Here is a 17,107-nt window from a genome sequence, read left to right as displayed (position 1 = left end):
GTGGTGATGGCAAAAGAACTCTCAAGCCCTTCAAATCCAGAGATTCTGCTTAACCTTCCACTCTGTAGACCTCAGTCTCTTAATCAACAAAACAAAACAAAGCAAAACAAAACCATGGAGCCTGGACAGGCCTCTTTAGAACATTCATTCTCAATGGGAATTATATTGCTCTGGACCTTCAGGAATTCTGGGGGCCACCAAGTACCTGTTTATCCAGCCTAGTCTTAGCCTTAAGCTAATCCTTACCCTCAATAAGAGATGGCCCATTCTGTCTATGCATGGGGTCAGTTTAGGTTGTCACCTAGCCTTGGCAACACTCCTGGCTTTGAGTTGGTGAGGGCCGAAGATATTAAATATTCTGCAATGAACAAAATAGTACCAGAAAACAAGGAATTTTCTGGCCTAAAATGGCCAAAGTTTCTCCACTGAGAAATATTGATATGGTGGGATAATAATAATTATAAAAAATGACATTAAACTCAGAGGACAACTTCAAATCCCTTTAGAGCCAGTCAGGGACTGCAGGATATGCCCCTCCTCAAGATCAAATTCAAGGATTCAAATTCAAGTCTTTAAAATACTGCCAAAATATCCCACATGCAGTGCATTTGACTTTTGACCTCCAGATTGTGGCCTTTTGATAAGGGTCATGAAGATATTCATGACAAATTAAGTGAAAAAAGAAAGGGTATTAATTAGTATGATCCCATTTTAAACATATGTATTTTCTCTTCATACATATGTGTGAACAGATAAGATTTACATATCTGCATATCAGCATGGGTGTATATGTGTGTATGCAAAAATCATTTCAGAATACGGAATGAGATTTGGTGATAACAAAACCAAAGCTGCTGTGTTTTCTCCTGAAGTTTTCTCTAGCCACGAGGAAACATGAAGCTTTTTAGCAGATATTGGCAACGGCTTATAATGGAGGTCCCCTGGGAATCATCTATGAAAAGAAACAGCAGCCACAACTCTGGGGTCTATGCCTGTGATTGTCATCACATCCCAAATGAGTTTTCCTAACCTTCAATCAGACTTCTGATGGATGTAAATCCACACCCTGGGCTCAGTGTACGTAGCCACAGGAACTGCAGCAATGCTGAGGGGTGGGGTACGGGCTGGGTGGGGAATGGGAGGAAATCGGTCGCAAAGGAGCAAACCATTCTCCACTCGCATGTTCTTCTGTGAGGAAAACACGTGTGCTGGCCACTAAGACAATCATTCTGGGCTCAAAAACAGGAAGAAATTCACTAAACACTACATCACCAGCACAAAGAGCAGAGAAGGTTTGCCAAGTGTGTGGCCCTGCCTTGAGAGGATACCAGCTAAGTCTTTAAAGGCAAGACCCACTGCCAGGCTCATGATTTCTAAGGCAAAGGCACAGCCTCATTTGCCTTAGGCCTCCAAGCTCTCAGACTATCTTAACTTGGGCCCATCTTTGTCAAGAAGGCGCTGGGATTATTTCCCCATATAGGACTGAGAGCTTTTCTGAGCTCCTCTGTTATGCCAAGCCCCAAACCTGCGTCATTTCTTCTGCTCTTGACAATAATTTCTTGATGAGCTTGGCCCCTTACATGTACTATCTCATTCAATTCTAACAAAGATGCTATAAAGCTATTTGTTATCACCAAATCTCATATTATTGATAAAGAAATTGTGGCTCAAGGAGATTCAGTCCCACAGCTACTAAGTGTCAGGTTTCAGATCCAGATCTGTTAGTGCCACAGTCTCTAACTTCCTGTGCTTATCCACCCTTGCACACCTCCAAAGGGTGACCAATGGAGCTGAGGTTGGTCCCATGGGCAGGGAAGCCATTGCAACTGATTTTCCTTGAGGATAATGTCCAAAGGTGTGAGGAGCTCTGGAATTAAGCCTCAGAGAAAGGACATAGACTAACCATTCAATTTATCAGCTGTGCCACTGAGCCCATGGTCAGAAATTTATCCCTGTTAAAATTAAATGTAATGAGTAATGGTATTTGTTTGTAGTGAGAGCTGATGTAGGAGAAGGGATACACATCACTTCCTCTCAGATTCCACCCAACTTTGCTAAATGAAATATTAGTTCTTTCTTATCTAATGTTGCATAAAAAAAAAAAAAGTCCCAAACTAAGGGACTTAAAACCATCACCGTTTATTTAGTTCCTGATACCATGCACTGGTGATTTGGGCTGGGCTCTGCTGGTGGTCCTGTCCTTGGGTACCCCCACACATCTGCAGTGAGTCACATCTCAGTTGTAGGTGGACTTTGTTAATTCTTTTTTTTTTTTTTTTAATGGTGCTGGGGATTGAACCCAGGGCCTTGTACATGCGAGGCAAGCACTCTACCAACTGAGCTATATCTCCAGCCTGACATTGTTGATTTCTGAGGCCTGACCTGGACAATGGGGCTGCTCTGGCTCTGGTTCACTTGGTCTCTTGTTATCCAGCAGGCTCATCAGCTGGGTCCCATCATTAGACAGGGACTGGGGTTGTGGCTCAGCAGTAGAGTGTTCGCCTAGCACGAGTGAGGCCCTGGGTTCAATCCTCAGCACCACATAAAAATAAGTAAAATAAAGGCATGGTGTCCAACTACAACTAAAAAATAAATAAAAATAAAAAATAGACATGTTTTCAAAGAGAAAAGTCCACAAAACTTCCAGAGACCTAGACTCAGAACTGACCCAGTGACAGTCCTGCCACTTTGTATTGGCTAACACAAGTCACAAAGCCAACCCAGATTTGAGGGGTAGGGAAATAGACTTCACCTCCCCATGGGAAAAGCTACAAAGCCATATTACACAGGGACATGGTTTTAGAGAGGGGGCAACTTGTGGTCCTTTTAGAAATAACACGCCACAACTGGCTTAATGTAAATCCAGTTACTAATCCCATGATGCTTCCCTAAAGATGGCCTCCCTCTTGCCCCTCCACATTCAGTTCAAATTACCCTGGAGCATCCTACAGGGAGATGCTGACTTCCAATCCCCACCCCATCTCTACCTCATTTCCTGCACCTTGTAATTAATATGCTTCTTCAATTCTTCTAGAAATTTTTGCTTAAAGAAATGCCTCCTCACACACACCCTAATTAGAGTGGGATAGCTTGATGCCTCTTCTTTGAAGGACCCTAGTTCAGTTGGTTCTCTATCCATTTCTTCACACACTAATTGTTCAAAAAATAAAACAAAACAAAAAAGTATTTATGAGCTCCATAACATACCTAGCACTGCTCTAGCATCTAGGAAAATAAAGGGAAGAGTGAAACCAGTTCCTGCTCTCAAATAGTTCATAGTCTAGTGGGAGAAATAGACACAAACAAGACCCATTTTTTTTTAATCTATTATTGTAAGTGCAATGATAGAAGTATTGCAGCCCAGAGGGTCACTAAGCCTTGGGCAGAGGAGGGGGTAGGGTAGGCTGATGCCTGAAAGAATCCTAAAGCCCACGAACTACTGGAAGGTGTTACATGGAGTAGAAACAGCAAGAGCCGTGAACAATAGTGGGAAATGGCGTGGTGTGGGTTGGAAAATACATCAAAGCACAGAAAGGAAGTTGAAGCTGTGGACCTTGTGAGCTGTGTTGATGATTTTAGGTTTTCTTCTGAGAGCAGTAGGGCTGAAAGGGTTCAAACCTGAGCTTGGAATAATACGTAGTTTATATCATTCTTGCTGCTGGGTCACTTAGGAAGAGATGATGGAAATTCTGTCTTGAGTATCCTGGACTTGGGTATTGGTGGTGAGCATATAAGGTGGTGCTTCTGATAAGTACTCCATGGGTTACAAGTGGCAGAGATGGTAGATTGATTGACTAGAAGGGAGGAGGGCCTCATGTTAACACTTCCAGTTCAGGTGACTGGGTATAATCACCTATAACAGCATGGAACACAAGAGAAAGAGCAGGCTCTAGGAGATTATGGGCAAGTGGCCTAGGTAAGATTGAGGTGCTTATGAAACCTCTTGGTGGAAGTATTGAGGGAGAAGTTGGATATATTAGAATTAAGCTCAAAAGAGAGGACTAGAGTCATGAGCTCTAGATCAGCATGAAACTGAGGAAAGTAGAATAAATCAGGGAGAGGATGCAGCATGGAGACAAGAAGAATATTTAGGATGAACCTTAGGGAACATCTACATGTAAAAAGTTCTTAGCAAAGGAGGAACCCATGAAAGTGAAAGAGAAGAAATAGCTCATGGGAGAAAAATAGAAAGAGTGAATGGGGCAATACTAAGAGAACCTGGGAACTTCATTGTCAATGGATAACCAGGGAACAGAAAATTCAACATTATGGAAGTGATCAACCATTTCCAATGCATCTCCGTAAGATGAACTCTTGAAAATAATGCCCATTTGATCTGGCAGTTTAGAAAAGTAATTATGTGACCTTAATTCATAGCAAACAGTTGTTTAATGGTTCCATAGTCTATACTCTAAGCAAAGACTTTTATTTGGAGTTTTCAAGTAATGTTTGCAACAACCCTTCAATTAATAATAATTAACCTTTATTGAGTGATTACTATGTGTCATAGATTGATTAACACTCTTTATGATAATCACATGAGGTAAGTTTCCATTGCTATCATTTTAAACTAAGGTTAAGGAGTTTACCCAAGGTCACACACCTGGGAACTGATGGGGCTAGGACTCAAACCCAGCCAGGTCTAGCTGGGGAGTCCATGTTCTGCACCCTGGTGCTGAACTGCCTCTCCCCTTAAATGTTATCTTCATGTTGCAGATGAGGATAAAGGACCCAACATCACAGAGCTAACACATAGCATGGCCACCATGGGAACCCAAGTTTGCTATTAAACACTGCACTGCACAGTACTAGCAAGGGCAGCCCTACAGAGTGGTGGGTCAAAGGCAAACCACCAGAAACAAAGGCATACTGGGGAGGTGAGGAATGGAGCGGTAGGTATGTTCCCACCTATGTGGGAGATGCAGAGAAACAAGAAGCAGGCAGAGAGCTCTTCCAACTGCAGACTTGCCCAGAGGGTTCTGGAGAATATGGAAGTCCAATCTTTCTAGGTGAAACTTGGGCTCACCAGATACTTCAGCAGGACCCGGGAATACTAGATATATGGTTCCTTTCCTCCTGCCAAAGTCATCATTCTAAACTTCCAAGTGGCTTTCAAGGGAAATCTGGCTGCTTCCCCCAAGGGCCAAGCAACACCAGCTTCTTAAAGGGAGTAAGGAGAAACAGGTTGGCTCTCTAGAAGTATTTACCCAGTATGCCAATTTATATTCAATGTGATTCAGCAATTATTTATTGCATTCCCATGGGCGTAGACCAGCTGGAGCTAAACTTGGTAATTGTTTCCCACCTTATCCTGGGCAATTACATTCCAGCTGATGGTACATACATCGATATAAATTGTTCACCAATAAACATGTCCCTTAAGAGACTTTATTTATCTTTTAGAAGCTTCATGAAATAATCATACAGATTCATCATGCCATATGCTGCCTTTAGACTTTATAGGGGATTCCCCATTAACTTTAATAGGGAAGGTTGTAACATGTCTCCCCCACCCTCCCTTGGCATAGATCAAGGTTAGTGCATGGCCAATAAAATCATATTTTTCTAAAGACCTATTGGTTCATTCCTGATCACCTCCTCAGTGATCGTAGGAGTACCTTCTCCAGGAAGGCTCTTGTGTTATGTCTTCTCTCCGGTAGAATGACATTCCATACAGGCTCACACTTGGTCCTCAGTCCCTGTTTACCAGCTCATATTGATCTTACGGTGTAAAAATCCTTCCTCTCCTTGAGCTAATGTTCTTCTACTCACTGTTGCCACTAGTCCCACCGAAAATCATGGTCAGACTTCTGTGGGCACTTCCAGGTGCTTCTGTAGGTGCCCTGGGCCTTCCACATTTTGTACTTACCCAAAAGCTCTGAGCCTTCAGGCTTCCCTCCTGCTTTCTACTATCTGATTTGGGGATGGTTTGGTTTTTTTGTGAGTGTGTTTTGGAATTGACTTTGGTATTAGGGAAGAGAGCAAGATATTGTAATAAAAAAATAAATAAAAAATAAACTTCCAAGAAACCTGGGTTTTGAAAAGATTTATTTCATGTAATTGTTCTGGGGGTCATTCCAACTCCAACTTATTGCTCCATAATCTTTGGCTGCATGACCAAAACCAGGTCATAGGTACCTCTCATGTCTGTTTGGACGTGTGATGTAAGAAAAAAATAATTCAAGAAAAAAAAATGGACTTTTTGTTCATGTAACAATCGCCTGGAAGTAAAAATTTTCACACACCTACCCATGCCCATACTTGGTCCCAGAGGTGTGTCCAGCTGTCTCATTCCAGTGTAAACTCTGATACTATGTATGGGAAATGGGGAGAAGGGGTTTTGTGGGCATCTAGCATTTCCCCCACATAATCTTACTAGGTTAGCTTCTTCTGGAATGAATGACTGAGAATCCAACGTGGTTAAAGGGAATTTTTCATCACAATAACATTTTTGTAGAAGAATGAAATATAAACCAAATGAAGAGCTGGGTAGTAACCTTTGCCATCGTGCCTCAGACCTTCCTGAATTGTCTTCAGCTAGTGTAAGACCTTAGTAGAAAAGTTCACTCTTGGCTTCTTCCTCACACAAAGCATATCTAATCCATCCAAAAATAGTGTGGGTTCTTCCTTGACTACATATTCAGAATCTAAACATTTCTCACCACTACCCACTGCCAAGCCAAGCGAACATCAACTCTCCTATTTCAGTAGCTTTCTAATGATGGGAATTCTGCCCACCTACCATTCTAATCTCAGCACAGCAGCCAGGGGGATCCCTTAAATCAGAGCCTGTTATTTCTCCTATTGAAATTTTCCAATGATCTGTTAATAGTATGTGTCCCCCAGTGGAATGTGATCTGGATGAGGACAAGAAGCCATATCTCTACCATTCAAAATATCTTAGGTGCTTGGTAATATTCATTGGGATACATGAGTGAATGAAATGGCAAGGGACAGAGATAACTCCTGTAAGAGTAAGTACATTTAATCAAATGCATGAAAAAAAAAATTCTTTACCACTTGTACTATCGTCTAAATCAGTGCCTCCCAGTGAGAGAGAGAGCAATGTTGTCCAGAGAGCATGATCAGTAATTCCTTAATTGAAACCATGGGAGGAGATGACCAGAGAGAACATGTGCCCTTCGAGAAGAATCTGGAAGAGAGTCCAATCTGGCAGGGGATAAAGAAAGATACCAGTTGGGCTTATGAATCAGTGAAAAGAGATTCAGGATAAAAATTGGGGTTTGTGGAGATATCCTAGAAAGTAAGGCCAACAGGGTATCATGGACTGGTAGGTCCTTGGAGCCTATAGATTCAGATAGAAAGAAAATATCAGTAATCTAAGAAATGCAATTCAAGCAGAAGTGGTGTACTGTTTCCACGACAACAATTAATATATCTTTTAGTAGCAGCAGCCAACATGAGAGAAGTTGGGAAAGAAACAGTACCATCAGGCATAGCTGATCACATTGTAAACCTTTAATATATCCATCTTTGGGGTCATATTAAGAAGAATACTATCTTAGATAGGAAGCCTATCTTAGATTTTGCCTGAGGAAGATGTTAATAGAAGGAAACAACTATAAAAACCAAGACATTCATATAGCAGTCATCACCATAGCCATGTGTACTACTAGGGAATGAGTCAGTAAATGATGGTATAGTAACTCAGAGGAATATATGTCACAAAGCCTTAAGAAATAATTATGAAAACCACATAGAAACACTAATGATGCTCATGACCAAAAAAAAAAAAAAAAACCATTCTATATGTTGTAGATGGTAGGCTTAAAATCTTTAAAATTATGTTCACAATATAACTTAAAGAAGAGTATCAAAAGTATTTTTGTCAGTGGGTAGGTTATTGTTTTTCTTTTTCTAAAATTAACTTTAATTACTAAAGTTCCAGAGTTCAGTCTCTGACAATAGAAAATGATTTTGCATAAAAATGAGGGAGGGCAGGAAAAGACACCCCTTTTCTTGGTAGCTGGTCAGTTACTAATGCCCCATGAAATAGCCCAGCACTGGGAAGTGCTAAAGAATATGAGGCTCAAGTATTCTTCCCAGAGTGCTGTCCAGCCTAGCCATAGTGAAAACTGGATCTATTCTACCTACTCAATTTATGCAGAAAATCACTGGAACATTGGGCATGGAGGCCTCTTGGAGTTACAGTGGTCATACCACATTCCCTGCTATAAACAAGAAAAATGTGAGATGGTGAAACTCTTGAGGATACTTCCTGCCTTCCAGGCAAAACACGGAACAGCAGCATCTGGCTCAAAGGCCAGGGTGGGGAAGACTCAGCCTTCTTGAGTTAGCTGCTGAGGAACCTCTGGCCCTGAAGCCTATGCTGCCGGAGAGCAATTATTCAATTAGTCCCTGAGCCTGCCAGCCCTTTGCTCTCAGAACAACTAGAGTGCAAGTGTAAAAGGAGAATAATTCCTTCCTTTCACAACTTGTCTTTTTTAATAGCTCACTTTTCCAAACTCTTCCACACCCAGTGATAACGGCCATATAATCTCAGAGACAATGCTTGTCGAGGTCAGATCACCTCTTCCCTGACTCTGAGCAAAGCTACATTTTAAATTCCCTCTTTCCAAAAACTGTTGTCAGCCCTAACCTGAGTCTTTTCCACAGAAAAATATCCAACCTCTTGTAGTTATAAGCATTTGAAAGGCAAAGGAGTATCCCACAGTTCAACTCATCTGGAAGTCCTATTAATGTGACCACTTTCCACAGGGCTGAAATCATATTACCTGCTTCCCTCTCCTCCAGTCCACTGACACAGATAGTAAGAATTACTCAGAATTATTATCACCACAGAATTATTATCATCATCATCATCACGGTCCCATTTATTAAGTCCTTGTGTTGTGCCAGGATTGATGGTGCACACATAACTTTTCCATCCATTTCATCTTCCCAACAATCCTATGTACTAGATACTGTTATCTCCATTTTGTACAGGAGGAAACTGAGACAAAGCAAAGCTAACCAACTTGCCAAGGCCACATGCAAATTGAAATATTGTACTTTGATTCGAGAACCTGTTCGTGTCCAGAATGCCCCCTGCCTCCTACATAATTATCAATAATAAAAAAGAGACAAAGCACTAACAATGGAAAAGATTCCAAAGTTTAATTTGCTTTCTAAAGTATTTCTGATTTTCTGGGAATTGAACACAACCATAAATAAATTCACCATTGTGACCTGACTGGGGGAGAAGGGGTGTTAAAAAGCTTCTAACAATAGCCCAAACCTGAAAATGTTTCCTTTCAAAATAAGCCTCAAATCCAGCTTTTTGCTCTGGAAAGGAAGGTATGAGTCTTAAACTAAAACAGAAGTTTAACCAAACCCAGTGATACTTCTAGGTCTAAGTATCTCTGCCCTGGACCTGTCAATTTTTTTTTTTTTTTTTGAAAGAGAGAGAGAGAGAGAGAGAGAGAGAGAGAATTCTTTTATTTTTATTTTTATTTATTTTTTTTTAGTTTTCGGTGGACACAACATCTTTATTTTATTTTTATGTGGTGCTGAGGATCGAACCCAGCGCCCCGCGCATGCCAGGCGAGCGTGCTACCACTTGAGCCACATCCCCAGCCCCACCTGCCAATTTTTAAAAGACTCTTCTTTTTTTTTTTTAATTTTTTATTTTTAATATTTATTCTTTAGTTCTCTGCGGACACAACATCTTTGTTTGTATGTGGTGCTGAGGATCGAACCCGGGCCGCACGCATGCCAGGCGAGCGCGCTACCGCTTGAGCCACATCCCCAGCCCTAAAAGACTCTTCTTATTGACTTGAACAAAAATGTTACCTAGCATGATGACTTGAGAATCCTCACCATGCATTAGTAGGATTTGCCTCAAAAGTCTTAAGGAGAGCAGGTAGGAATGGGTGTGAGACAGAAATGTGAGAGAACAGGACAGAACACAAGAAGGCACTCTCCGGCCTGCACAAGTGAGGTGAGCACAGGTAATCTGGATGAAGCAGGAGGTCCCGTGGGAGGCAAATGCAGCCCCCAGCTAGAGAGCTGCAGGAGTGTCCTGGCAGCAAGAGGCCACCCCAGCCCCAGGCTTCCTCAGATATCCTGGTTGGGTTGGGGGTCTTTAGAGAAGGTTGGTTTCTCATAGGCCAGCAGGTAGGAAGGCCACATGAAATTATAGGAGCAAAACACAGATCTCACCATGGGCATAACTTCATTTTTATCCACAGGGTGGTAAGAAAAGAATACCCAGTTCCAGTCCTAAAAATAAAGCCATCACAGAGCTGCCTGTTCAATTCCCCCAACAACCTACAGGATAAAGCCCTGACTCCTCCACTTGCCACACAAGTCCCTTTGTGATCTGACCCCTGTCTCTGTCTTCAGCTTCAGCTCCCAGGATTACAGTGTCCCCCTACCCCGGACCCAGTGTCCCCATTCTTCCCCAAATGATGTGAAGAGGATTATTAAGCCAGTAGTCTAGGTAACCCTGTGTCTAAGTCAACTAGTCAGCATTATGTTAGAAACCAACATAAGCCACAAAGACCTGTGGAAAGCAAGCCCTAGAGTGTTGTGTACTAGATGCCACAGGTACAGGTGACCCAGGAAATACACCTGTATGTGGTGCCTGCAGTGAACTGGACTCAGTGAATGTTGGTTGAAACGAGGCTCTCTGTGGGCCTTGACTCCTTGTGTCCCTTCAGACAGCATTGAATTTATATTTATCATCCCTTCCCAGAGAGACTATAGCTGTCAAAATTTCCCTGAATAATTCCTAGGAAAATTTCTTTTAGCACAGACTAGCTTTATTATTATTTATTATTATTATTATTATTATTATTATTATTATTATTATTATTATTCAAGAAGAAGGGAGAATTTTAAGAAGAAAAAAATTGAACCATTCAGGAAGTCCCCCATCACTGGGTCCCCACCCCTGCCTAGGACACTGACACCTTCCAGTATGTGCTCATTCACTGGTTCCGCAATCACAGCAGCAGCAGTGGCTCTGGAAGTTCAGCCTCTGGGCTGAACGACAGTCTCCTCTTCACTCTCTTCTGCCATGGTCATTTACTAAGCTGTTTGGCCCAGTCTCCCTGGCCACATGATAAAGGGCAGTGCTCACAGCACCTGCAGTTTTTATGATGCAGGTCACTTTACTGTCAGTGTGCCATCAAGCACACTGAATTCTGAGCACTTGCTTCCAAAACATCCCTGGCTATTCAGATGTCTAAAAGTCCCCTCTGCTGTATTTATTTTAGCATAGACACAAGATTGCCTGGCCTTCTGGCTTAAGAATACTCTCCACTTTGTAACAAGGTTTGACATAAGAGGCTCAAGAAAAGAGATAGGAATTGTCTTTTTTTTTTTTTTTTCAGTCTACCTTCAGAAAACTTGCTTCTCTAAAGTTAATTCATATCTGGAAATCAGCCAAGAACTCCTAGGCCAGTGTCCTTCAAAAGGCCTCCCCCTGGGCATCTAGGGAATGCAGTAGGATTGATTACCTGAGCAAGAAGGCTGGGAAGTCCCAGGACTGGAATTCCTCCCACAGAAAGACCAAACTAGGGTTTGACGCCAGGACCCCTCTAGTTCTGCAACTGGGGCTCAGGTCCTACTGCACATCTGTGCCTCGCTGCTTGGCACAAATTCCATTTGGAGAAGGCACAAGCTGGGGTTTTCCTCCTTACTTGGTCTAGCTGCAGGACTTTCCTCCTCTAGAGAAGTAGCTGTATGTCAGTCCACATATAGGCTTGGACCAGTCCCCCAGAGCATTCTCTACCACTGTTACTGACCCTAGGACCATACTGCCTTCCCAGGGCTCCTAGAACCAGCTGGACTTCTTGTGGGGACCTGGAGTTCTGGTCCCTGGAGTGAGAGACAAGCCTGGGAAGACTTCCCTACCCTACCATTCCCCTCAATGCCCAGTTCTCTAGCAGGATCCTCTTCTGCACATGGAACTGTTCTAATTTCTAGCCAGACAATTGCTCCTTCTTGAAATTCTCTGACATAAAACCTGCCTGCAGCTTCGTTCTTGGTGTAGAAGAGGAGTTAGCTCTCTGTTGTACCCCAGGACCTAGCCAGGCTTAGAGTCATGTGCCAATCCAAGCTTCCCTGGGAGGACCCAGAGCATTTTGATTGACAGAGCTGTGGCTGAGGAAAGTGGGGTGACCTGCAGCATGTGTCAGCCAGGAGGGACTGAAGCCACTGGGCTTAGCAATGGGCAGACAGCCAGGGCATCCTGGAAGCAAGAAAGCCCAGTTGTGGGTGGGGTCTGCTAAATGAGCTTGGAGTCAGGAGCTGAGAACTAGCTCTGAGTCAGCTTCAGGGTTCAGACAGCAGTACCTGGGGACAGGAATAAGGGCAGGCAAGAGCAAGGGCAATGTGGAACCACACTGTAAGTGCAGAGCAGAGGAGAAGGAGAGTTTGGGGCTCAGCAGAAACTTCTTAACTCCCTGTAGAGTGAGAGCAGAACACATACCTCCTGGGCCTCCAAGATCCTGACAAAGGGCCTCAAATGTGAAGAGAGAGGGCCTTCATGTGATTGCAGCCAACAGAAGTGTGAATTATCCCCTTCATGTGCCAGAGAGTGACTCTTTCTTGTGCCCACCTACACCCCTGAGGCCAAACTAGCCATGAGGTATTTGAGTTTTTCAGGGAGCCTGCATAGAGAGGGGTCCTTTTGTCATCAGCAAGGACAGCACTTCATCCACCCTTCTTGCCTCCTGCTCTTTCTTTGGGAGGGGGTAATCAGGGACTGAATTCAGGGGCACTCAACCACTGAGTCCCATCCCCAGCTTTATTTTGTATTTTATTTAGAGACAGGGTCTCACGGAGTTGTTTAGCACTTTGCTTTTGCTGAGGTTGGCTTTGAACTCACAATCTTCCTGCCTCAGCCTCCAGAACCCCTGGGGCCTCCTGCTCTTTTAAGGGAAAAAAGTACTTTAGATTCTCAGAATGGCAAGACAAGTACCAGCACAAGTGTGAAATTATAACCACAGTCTTGGATCCATTTTTCTTATCCTAAGGAATATCCTATTCAACATGCAATATTGCTAAGGTCATAGAGCTCCTATGCCCAGATGAACTCTGTCCCCCAAAAGCATTACTCTGAAAAACCAGACACATCTTATGCCCTGGTGATACAATGATGCCACTGCTGGAGATGTCTTGAGACACCTCCTATAGAGCCAGCAGAGACTATTTACGAGGCACTGACCAGAACCAGTATCGCTATCATAAAACCACACCTTGTTTTGGCCCAAGAATGGAATTAACAGTCTATCTGTCAGGACCAGGATCAGACATCGGAATAAACACCAGCTTTCCTGTGTGTTTTTCTAAAAGTTCTACAGTTTTACATTTAAGTTTGTGATACATTTTGAATTCATTTTGTATAGGTATGAGACTGAGAGGAAGGTTAAATTATGGATATTCAGTCACACCAGCACTATTTGTTGAAAAGACTCTGTGTCTCTCTCTCCTTCTCCCCCTCCCCCTGAATTGTTTTTGCACTTCTATCAAAATCAGTTAGGCATATTCATGTGGGTTCCTTGCTGGGTTCTTTGTGCTGGTCCATTGATATTTGTCTCATCCACCATGTCCCTGTAGTTTTGATTAGTGGAACTATATAGTAAGTCTCAGAATGAGATTCTACACAAATTTATTTCAGAAAATTGAAGTCTTGAATTGTTTTTCTCCCGTTTTATTCTCTTTTTCAAAATTATTTTATTTCCTTTGCCTTTCCATATAAATTTTCAAATCATCTTCTATATCTTTAAAAAAATGTCAATCTTGGATTTTTAATAGTAAATGTATTAAACCCATATATCAATTTGGGGAAAACTGACATTTTTATTGTGCTGATTCTTCCAATCCCAGAACACAATGTTTCTCCATTTATTTAGAGTTTCTTTGATTTCTTTCATTTAGTGCTTTATAGTTTTCAGCATCCAAGTCCTATACATGTTTCATTAGATTTACCTAGTCTTGTACATTTGATTTACATCTAAGTGTTTCATTTTTTGACTGAGTGATTATAAAAGGTATTGTATTTTTTAATTTCAGTGGTCATGTGTCTACTGCTAGTATGTACAAACACAATTTATTTTTATGTTTATATTGTATTATATTGCCTTGATATACTAACTTAATAGTTTCTCTTTTTTTTTTTTTTGGAAATTCCTTGGAATTTTCTACATGGATAACCATGTTATTTGTAAATATGAACCAGTTCATTGCTCCCTTTGCCTTCTCTCTCTGTATACCTTCTATTTCTTTCTCCTGTTTTATTGCACTTGGTAGAAATTCCAATATATTGTTTCACTGGGAGAGCAGACCTCTTTGTCTTGTTCCTAAACTTAAGAGTAAAATCTTTAGTCTTTCACCAGTAAGCACAAAGTTAATTGTAGGACTTTTGTATGCTCTTTATTGAATTGATGAGGTTCCCTCTACTCCACTGGGGATTGAACTCAGGGGCACTCAACTACTGAGCTGCATCCCCAGCCCTGTTTTGTATTTTATTCAGAGGCAGGGTCTCACTGAGTTGCTTGGCGTCTCGCCATTGCTGAGGCTGGCTTTGAACTCAAAATTCTCCTGTCTCAGCCTTTCAAGCCACTGGGATTACAGGCGTGCGCCGCTGCACCAGGCTCTAAGAGCTTTTTTTAAAAACAAACAAACAAAAAAATCATAAATTGGTGTTGAATCTCGTCAAATACATTTTTTGCATTAATTTAACATGTAGTTTTCTGATTGGTTTTAAATGAATAGTGAATCATCCTTGCATCCTGGGAATAAGCTATACTTCATCTTTTATATATTTTTTCCCATATTAATAAATTCCATTTGCTTGTGTTTTTTTCAACATTTTTGCATCTATATTCGTGATGTGTATTGGTCTGTAGTTTTTGCTTTTTTTTTTTTTTCCTTTTGTAATGTCCCATTTTGGGTGTTAAAATAATACTTAGCTTCCTAAATAAAAATGAATGGGAAGTGTTTCCTCTTCTTTATTTTTTGAAAGGAATTTGTGTTGAATTGGTTCAAATACTTCTTAGAATTCTCCAGTGAAAACATCTGGGCCTGGTGATTTCTTTTTTGAGAGTTTTTAAATTCTGAATTCAATTTCCTTTCTAGTTACAGGACTATGAAAATTAGCCTTCATGCAAATGTGGGTGAGTTGTGACAGTGTATGTTTTTCAAGGGAGGCTCCACTTCCTCCCAGGCGTCAAATGCATGGGTGTACAGTGTTTCTTTATCATCTTTGTGTGTCTTTGGGGTCCCCTGTTTTACTCTTGATGTGGGTCATTTATGACTGCTCTCTTTCTTCTTTTGTCAGTTTTGCTAGAAGTCCATTAATTGTATTGATTCTTTCAAAAGGATCATCTCTTAGCTTTCTAGATTTTCTCTATGCTTTCTGTTTTAAATTTCATTGATTTCTGTTCTTAACTTTACTACTGCCTTCTTGCTGCTCGCTTGAGGTTCATTTTGCTCTGCTTTTCCTAGCTTCTTTTGGTGAGAGCTATGTTATTGATCTGAGACTTTGTCTCTGCATTCATTCAGTACCGTGAATTTTCTTAATAGCGTTGCTTTAGCTATGGCCCACATTGTTGATAGGCTGTATTTTCATTTTCATACTGTTCGATGTATTTTTTTTTATTTCGCCCTCCAACTTCCTCTTTAACTCTTGGATTATTTAGAAGTGCGTTGTTTAGTTTCCAGTTATCTTCCTGTTATTGATTTCAAATTTGATTTCAATGGGGTCAGAGAACATACTCCATACGACTGCAATTCTTTGAAATGTACCAAAGTTTATTTTAATTATAGCCCAGGATATTGTCTGGCTTGGTGTTCCGTGAGCTGTGTTCCATGGGCAATTGAAAAGAATGTGTATTCTGCTGTTTCGGTGAAGTGTTCTATAAATGTCTACTAAATCCTCTCGGTTGATTGTGTTGGCATCTATCAATTCTCTTTTTTCCTTCAGTTGACATTTTTCTGGTTCTTGTGTTACAAGGGATTTTCTACTGAAACCTGGGCATTTTCACAGGATAAGTCTCTAGTTCTTATTTAAACCTTCTGTTCTATTTGACTTTGGGGAAAGGGGGACCTTATCACTGTCCAGAGGGGATGAAAGTCCCAGCTCCTAACTTGGCCTACTAGGATTTGACACTGGTGAGGGTGAAGAGATGCCCGTACCAGCAATGAAAGTGGGGAGAATTCTGGGGTTCCCATTTGGCCTTTGCAAGCACAAGTGGGGGTAGCATAGGTCTGTGGTGTTGGGCTGGAGTACAGCAGTTATCACCTAAAACTTTCCTCTTTCTCTCTGCAACTTTAATATATATATATTAAAGCAATTCAGTGAGACCCTGTCTCTAACTAAAATATATATATATTAGTTGTAGTTGGACACAATAAATACCTTTATTTTATTTATTTATTTTTATGTGGTGCTGAGGATGGAACCTAGCGCCCCACCCATGCTAGGTGAGTGCTCTACTGCTGAGCCACAATACCAGCCCCTAGTCTGCAACTTTAGTTGGGACTTTATGTTTTTAAATCTATGCACATTGGTGTTTCTGGGTTGTAGCTTCTTCCGCTCCAAGTTTGGCATACATGAGGCAAATAGAAAATGCAGAGAACTCATCAACATGTAGTTTTTCGGGTCCCCAGGTGCCCAACTGATCTGTTGGCCTTCTTTCCTCTACCTTCCAGTATCTTCTTATGTTTGTTTCAAAGAATGTCCAGAGGTTTTTGTTTTCTTTTTAAAGTTGTTCTAAGTGTGAGAATAAAGGTATTCTTCTTCTATTCCATCTTCACAGAAGTTTTAAAGTCCAATGGCACATTTTTCATTCATTTTCTTTCAATCTTTTTTCTATTCATTTCTAAAAACTTAAAAATTTTCATGTATAAATTATTTTTTAAGCTTAGCATTACAATATAAATATGATTTTAATGGTTATAGAATATTCTATCTTACTAAGATCAAGTAATTTCTTAGCCACTTATTCTTCTTAATTACTTGGATCGTTTCCAAGATTTTATCATACAATTCCTTCAGCCCCTCTCTTAATGAACATGTGACTTGTTTCCAGATCTACTGATTAAGTATCACTGTAATTAACATCTTTGTGCCGGG

This window comes from Marmota marmota, unplaced genomic scaffold, assembly GCF_001458135.2.
Source record: "Marmota marmota marmota unplaced genomic scaffold, marMar, whole genome shotgun sequence".
Lineage (NCBI taxonomy): Eukaryota > Metazoa > Chordata > Mammalia > Rodentia > Sciuridae > Marmota > Marmota marmota.
Note: the sequence above shows the minus strand (reverse complement) of the source record.